Here is a 7,880-nt window from a genome sequence, read left to right as displayed (position 1 = left end):
CATAAATCCAAGCCTGCCTCCAAGTATATAAACAAACAAACAAATAAATAAATAAATGCAACCTGCTTCTATATAAGTACGTCAGTAAATAAATTAAAAAATGCGAGTCTGCCTCTAAATAAATTGATTAATATATATATATATATATATATATATATATATATATATATATATAAACAGCCATACTTGGTGGCTCATACTTTTAATACCCTGCCCTATGGGAGCCTGAGCCCCATATATCACCCAAGTTCAGGACATCAAGATCAGCCTGGCCAAGATGGTGAAAGAAACCCTGTCTCTAAAAAAGTAAAATGATGAAAATAAATAAATAAATGTATAAATAAATAAATGCAGGTCGTCCTGCCTGCCTCTAAGTAAATAACTAAATAAATAAGTAAATAAATAAATAAAGGCCAGGCCTGTTGGTTCATGCCTAAAATACCAGCAGTTTTGGAGGCCGAGATGAGTAGATCAGGAGGCCAAGAGATCCAGACCATCCTGGCCAACATGCTGAAACCCCATCTCTACTAAAAATACAAAAATATTAGCCAGGTGTGGTGGTATACACCTGTGGTCACAGCTACTTGGGAGGCTGAGGTGGAAGAATGGCTTGAACTCAGGAGGCGGAGGTTGCAGTGAGCTATGATTGCACCATTGCAATCCAGCCTGGTGACAGAACAATACTTCACCTAAAATCAACCAATCAATCAATCAATCAATCAATCAATGTGAGCCTGCATCTAAGTAAATAAATGCAAGCCTACCTCTAAATCATTATACAGATAGTTAAGAAAATAAATCAATGCAAGCATTGACACAAATATATAAGTATATAAATAAATGTAATGAGCTTTGGTCTAAATAAATAAATGAGTAAATGTGAGCCTGCCTCTAAATAATGAGATAGCTAGATATATAAACACATAAATCCAAGCCTGCATGCAAATATATAAGTAAATAAATAAATGCGACCTGCTTCTCCATAAGTAAGTACATCAGTAAATAAATAAATGTGAGTCTGCCTCTAAATAAATTGATTAGTAGATAGATAAATAAATCAAAAAACATATAGCCCCACTTGGTGGCTCATGCTTTTAATCACCCACCTATTGGGAACCTCAGCCTGGTATATCAACTGAGGTCCAGACATCAAGACCAGCCTGGCCAAGATGGTGAAAGAAACCCTGACTCTATTTTTAAAAATAGAAACATGAACATATATATATATATATATACACACAAGCCGGCTTGCCTGCCTTTAAGTAAATAAATAAATAAGTAAATAAAAAAAATAAAGCCAGGCCCAGTGGCTCACGCCTGTAATGCCAGTACTTTGCGAGGCCAAGAGCGGTGAATCACAAGGTCAAGAGATCAACACCATCCTGGCCAACATGGTGAAACACGGTCTCCATGAAAAATACAGAAATATTAGCCAGGAGTGGTGGCAGGCACCTGTGGTCCAGGCTACTCAGGAGGCTGAGGCCAAAGAATCGCTTGAATCCAGGAGGCAGAGGTTGAAGTGAGCCAAGATTGTGCCACTGTATTCCAGCCTGGTGACAGAGCAAGACTCCATCTAAAATAAGTAAATAAATAAATAAATAAACAAATGAGAGCCCAAGTGTAAATAATTATACAGATAGTTAAGAGAATAAGTAAATGCAGGCTTGTACACAAATATATAGGTACATAATCAAATGTTGTGAGCCCGGGTCTGAATAAATAAATGAGTATACATAAGCCTGCCTCTAAATAATTAGACAGCTAGCTAGATAAATACATAAATCCAATCCTGCCTCTAAATAAATAAATAAATGTGACCTGCTTCTGCATAAGTATGTCAGTAAATAAATAAATATACAAATGGGAGGCTGCCTCTAAATGAATCGATTAATAGATACATAAATCAATAAATAAATAGCCCAACTTGGTGGCTCATGCTTTTAATCCCCGGCTCATTGGGAGCCTGAGCTGGGTATATCCCCTGAAGTCAGGACATGAAAACTAGCCTGGCCTAGATGGTGAAAGAAACCCTGCCTCTATTTAAAAAAATAATAAGATAAAAATAATTAAATAAATATATAAATAAATAAATGCAAGCCTGCCTGCCTGTCTCTAATAGCTACATAAGTCAGTAAATAAATAAATAAATAAATAAAGGCCAGGTGCGGTGGCTCACACCTGTAATCCCAGCACTTCAGAAAGCTGAGATTAGCGGGTCATGAGGTCAAGTGATCAAGACCATCCTGGTCAACATGGTGAAACCCCATCTCTACTGAAAATACAAAAATATTCGCCAGGTGTGGTGGTTTGCACCTGTGGCTCCCGCTACTCTGGAGCCTGAGGCCGAAGAATCGCTTGAACCCAGGAGGCAGAGGTTGCAGTGAGCCGAGATTTAGACACTGCTCTTCAGCCTGCTGAAAGAGCAAGACTCCATCTAAAATAAATAAATAAATAAATGCGAGCCTGCACACAAATACGTAAATAAATTTTGTGAGCCTGGGTCTGTATAAATAAATGAGGAAATGTATTCCTGCCTCTAATTAATTAGACAGCTAGATAGATAAATACATAAATCTAAGCCTGTCTCCAAATACATACATAAATAAATAAATGAGAACCTGTATCTAAGTAAATAAATGCAAGTCTGCACACAAATACATAAATAGATAAATAAATGATGTGAGCCTGGGTATAAATAAATAAATGAGTAAATGCGAGCTTGCCTCTAAATAATCAGATAGCTAGATAGAGAAATACATAAATCCAAGCCTACCTCCAAATAAATAAATAAATAAATAAATGTGACCTGCTTCTCCATAAGTTAGCACGTCAGTAAATAAATAAATAAATGTGAATCTGCTTCTAAATAAATTAAGAGATCAATCAATCAATCAATCAATAGCCCCCATTGGTGGCTCATGCTTTCAATCCCCTGCCCATTGTGAGCCTGAGCCGGGTATATCACCTGAAGTCAGGACATCGAGACCAGCCAGGTCAAGATGGTGAAAGAAATCCTGTCTCTATCTAAAAAAAAAATAATATGAAAATGATTAAATAAACAAATATATAAATAAGTAAAAATATAAATAAATAAATGCAAGCTGGCCTGCCTGCCTCTAAGTAACTAAATAAATAAAGGCCAGGTGCAGTGGCTCATGCCTGTAATCCAAGGACTTTGGAAGGCCAACACAGGCAGATTACTAGGTCAACAGTTCGAGACCATCCTGGCCAACATCGTCAAAAGCTGGCTCCAATAAAAATACAAAAATATTAGCCAGGTGTGGTGGCTCTCACCTGTGGTCTCAGCTACTCGGAAGGCTGAGGAGGAAGAATTGCTTGAACTCAGGAGGCGATGGTTGCAGTGAGCCAACATTGCTGCACTGCAGTCCAGCCTGGTGACAGAGCAACACTCAATCTAAAATCATTCAATCAAGCAATCCATCAATCAATCAAAAAATGCAAACCTGCCTCTAAATCATTATACAGATAGTTAAGAAAATAAATAAATGCAAGCCAGCACAAAAATACATATGTATATAAGTAAATGGTGCGAGACTAGGTCGAAATAAATAGATGGGTAAGTGTGAGCCTGCCTCTAAAGAATTAGATAGCTAGACAGATAAATACATAAATCCAAGCCTGCCTCCAAATATAAATAAATAAATAAATAAATAAATGTTACCTGCTTCTTTATAAATACGGCAGTAAGTAAATAAATGTGAGTCTGCCTCTAAATAAATCGATTAATAGATAGATAAATCAATCAATCAATAAATAGCACCACTTGGTGGCTCATGCTTTTAATTTCCCGCCCATTGGGATCCTGAGCCAGGTATATCACCTGAGGTCAGAACATCAAGACCAGCCTGGCCAAGATGCTGAAAGAAAGCCTGTCTCCATTTAAAAAATAATAAGATGAAAATAATTAATTAAATAAATATATATATAAATAAATAAATAAATGCAAGCCGGCCTGCCTACCTCTAAGTAAATAAATAAATAGGTACATAAATAAATAAATAAAGGCCAGGCATGATGGCTCATGCCTGCAATCCCAGCACTTTGGGAGGCTGAGACTGGCGGATCACAAGGTCAAGAGATTGAGACCATCCTGGCTAAAATGGTGAAACCCTATTTCTATTAAAAATACAAAAATCTTAGCCAGGCATGGTGGCATTTGCCTGTAGTCCCAGCTACTCAGAAAGCTGAACTGGAAGAATTACTTGAACCCAGAAGGCAGAGGAAAAAACTAATTGACTCACAGTTCTGTAGGACTGGGGAAGCATCAGGAGACCTGCATTCACGGTCACTGATAATGGCAAACAAGACACCTTCTCCCAAAGCGGTAGGAGGAAGAATGAATTAGGGCAGAACTACCAAACATTTATACAGTCATCAGAACTCGCGAGAACTCCGTCGCATATGGAAACTGCCCCAGTGATTCGATTATTACCTCCACCTGGTCTCTCACTTCACAGGTGAAGATGATGGAGAGTACAATTCAAGATGAGAGTTTGGGTAGGAGCACAGCCAAATCTTATTACCAATTTTGAAATTGGTATGTTAAGTATGATTGGTTGTTAGGCCATGTGGAAACCCTTATACTAATGAAGGTCACCTAGATAAATGCACTCATTGGCTTAAGTTTAGAGTATTGAAAATATACAGAAACTAGAATTATGAGTTGATTAAGATAATTAATATTTATTCCTTCAGTAATGAGATCTCAGGTTCCTCCCTCCTAATCTCTACAAATATTTAGCAAGGGGAATTTTTTTTAAGGTTTAAACTCACAGACTACTGTAAGTGTAAAAACTGTAATAGAGATGAACAAGTGATAACCTACCCAAAAGAGCCAAATTTCAGATAAAACCTGTAAAATTTACCCAAATTATATAACAGAATTTTCAATAGGCACAAAAGCAGAAAACACAAAGCAGTTTACTTCTGGTCATATCTCTGCTGAATATCGGTACCTTGTTATACACACACACACACACACACACACACACACACACACACACATATATATATTTGTTGACAGCTTTATTGATACATAATTTATATATCATAGCACTCACTTGAATAAAATGAGCAATTCAAAGATATTTCAGTATATTCAGAGTTGTGCACCATTATTGTAATCTAATTTTCTGGCATTATTTTATATTTGCGGGTCTTAAGTGACACCTCCTTACAGGTGCTCTGCCTGTCTATCCTTAATAAAACTACGCTCCTTATTTCCTACTTCTTTCCTTTGGACACTCATAACTATCTATTGTTGTTTTCCTTAGTTATTGGCCTCCTTCTTTGTTGTCTATCTCTCCCACCAGAATGTAAGCTGCTTAAAGAGAAGCTCTTTATGTGTCTCATGAACTTCTTTGTAGTCCAGCTAGCAGTGAAGCACAGGGCCTGCCTATATGATGTGGTCACTAAAACATTTGCTGTGTGAATGAACTAGCAAGACATAGTTACCACAGTAGATGGGCACTGTGGAGCAACAGGGAATTGGTCATCATGGGGAAACTGTGACACTGAGGAGGAAGGGCAAGCAGCAGGACACTGAGCCAATAACCCAGCTGTCCATCTGGTGTTTGGAAGACTCAGAAGGCCCCTTAGGTTCTTTAACAATTAGGAAGCACTGGGAGTGAAGACCTCAAGGAGAAGATAGCACTGCTAATAAAATAGGTGGATCTCTTCCAATTAATTAGAAAAATGAAAAGATATCATCATATTTTCAGCTATAGTGGTAAAGAAAATCATATTTCTCACATGAACACGCAAGGTACACAAAGTACATGTCCCTTTATACATCAATCCCATATCTGGTGTTGTTAATTAAGTGTGGTTATCCAGGGAGTGTACAGTTCTGGAGCTAGAAAGACTGAATTTGTATTCTTATTCTGCCACTTACTAGCCATGTGATTTTGGGCAAATTACTTAGCTGCTTTGTGCTTCCATTTTTACATTTATAAAACAGACATATTGATAGTTTCTATATTCTAAGCTGTCTTGAGTATTAAATGAAACTAATCAGAAAACTGTTGCATACTCAGTGCTATATATCATCCTAGTGTTGTAGAAGTAGCAGTAGTCATTACAGTGGTGGTATTGCTGGAGGTGTTAAGAATAGTAGTAGGTAGCAGTAAAATAATAGAGGTGAAGCCCATTATGACTGTTTTATGGGGCAAAAAATTTAGCTCAGTGCCAAGCAGTGTCAAATACAAGGTACCAAATTCATATCAAGTTGACTAGCACTTGTGATGTTTCCTATCATACCACAAGATGATTTGACACAATAGATTTTCTTTAATAAGTGAGGGAATCAGGAGGTTTGTAGTTGCTGCAGCTGATGGAAAACTCTAGCACATAATTTCTGCTCAACTTTGGCTCACAGAAAGTGTCAGAAGGACAGCCATATTCTTGAGTGTGTGAATGTTTGTGTGTAAAATGATGTGCATTTGACTGTGACTCTGTTCCAAGAAGGACATAAGAATTTCATTATTTTATGAAATAAAGTGGGAAAATAGTGAACCATCCTGAAAAATAAGCCATGGTACTTAGAAATCAAGAAAATCATTTTTAGAGGGGAAATTTACTGGTGTGGACTTATTAACAATATTTGCAATGTGTCCTCTTTATGAGTGGGTAACACTGAATACCCAAGTTAACATTTTAGCTGACTTCACAATTGATTCACCTAGTGGGATCCACTGGCTATTCACATGTATTATCTAAGAAAACTGGAAAGAAGAATGAAAAAGTGGTTTTATCTCATGACCTGCAACAAAATCTGCTCTAGAAACAGGACTTAACTGCCAGTCCAAAAGCAGGGAGTGAGAACAATTATTTAACTATCCAAGGAAAATCAGGAAAAGTGCTATGAAAGAAGAGTTTTTTCAGCATAAGCATGGGTATGTGAGCCACCTTTATGAGAAAAACAAATATGGTCTTTTAAAAAGTAGCCGAAAGTTTTATTTTCTATCTATGAAATGAAACACAGATCTAGTGAACATGCCGTAGAATGTTAAGTAGAATAAAGATGAACACATTGTGCTCACTTCAGCAGCACATATACTAAAATTGGAATGATACACAGAAGATTAGCATGGCCCCGCACAAGGATGACAGGCAAATTCGTGAAGCATTCCATATTTTTAGACTTCAACATAAGACCTAACACCATAAAAACTTTAGAAGAAAGCAAAGGCAAAAGCATTCAGGACATAGGCATAGGCAAGGGCATCATGACTAAAACACCAAAAGCATTGGCAACAAAATCCAAAATAGACAGATGGGATCTAATTAAACTCCAGAGATTCTGTACAGCAAAGGAAACAATCATTAGAGTGAACTGGCAACCAACAGAACGGGAAAAAAATTTTGTAATCTCCCCATCTGACAGAGGGCTAATATCCAGAATCTACAAAGAACTAAAACAGATTTACAAGAAAAAGGCAAGTAAACAAACACACCATTTCAAAAGTGGGTGAAGAACATGAACAGACACTTTTCAAAAGAAAACATATATGAGGCCAACAAACATCTGAAAAAATGCTCAACATCCCTGGTCATTAGAGAATTACAAATCAAAACCACATTGAGATACCATTTCATGCCAGTTAGAATGGTGATCATTAAAAAAATCTGGAGACAACAGATGCTGGAGAGGATGTGGAGAAATAGGAACAGTTTTACACTGTTCGTGGGAGTGTATGGGAATGTAAATTATTTCAACCATTGTGGAAGACACTGTGGGGATTCCTCAAGGACATAGAAATAGAAAAGACCTGGAACCAACCCAAATGCCCATCGATAATAGACTGGATAAGGACAATGTGGCACATGTACACCATGGAGTACTAGGCAGCCATAAAAAA

The 7,880-nt window shown here is 37.2% G+C and overlaps 1 non-coding gene across 1 annotated transcript; it reads left to right on the top strand.

Moving 5' to 3' along the window:
* Positions 1–7,053: 7,053 nt before the first annotated feature.
* LOC119468671 lies at positions 7,054–7,159 on the top strand. Its single transcript, XR_005197412.1, has one exon. It is a non-coding gene; the product is annotated as a U6 spliceosomal RNA (small nuclear RNA).
* The last annotated feature ends 721 nt before the right edge of the window (positions 7,160–7,880 follow it).

Source organism: Cebus imitator, unplaced genomic scaffold, assembly GCF_001604975.1.
Source record: "Cebus imitator isolate Cc_AM_T3 unplaced genomic scaffold, Cebus_imitator-1.0 Scaffold470, whole genome shotgun sequence".
NCBI classification, from domain to species: Eukaryota; Metazoa; Chordata; class Mammalia; order Primates; family Cebidae; genus Cebus; species Cebus imitator.
Note: the sequence above shows the minus strand (reverse complement) of the source record. Positions and strands in the feature narration are given on the sequence as shown.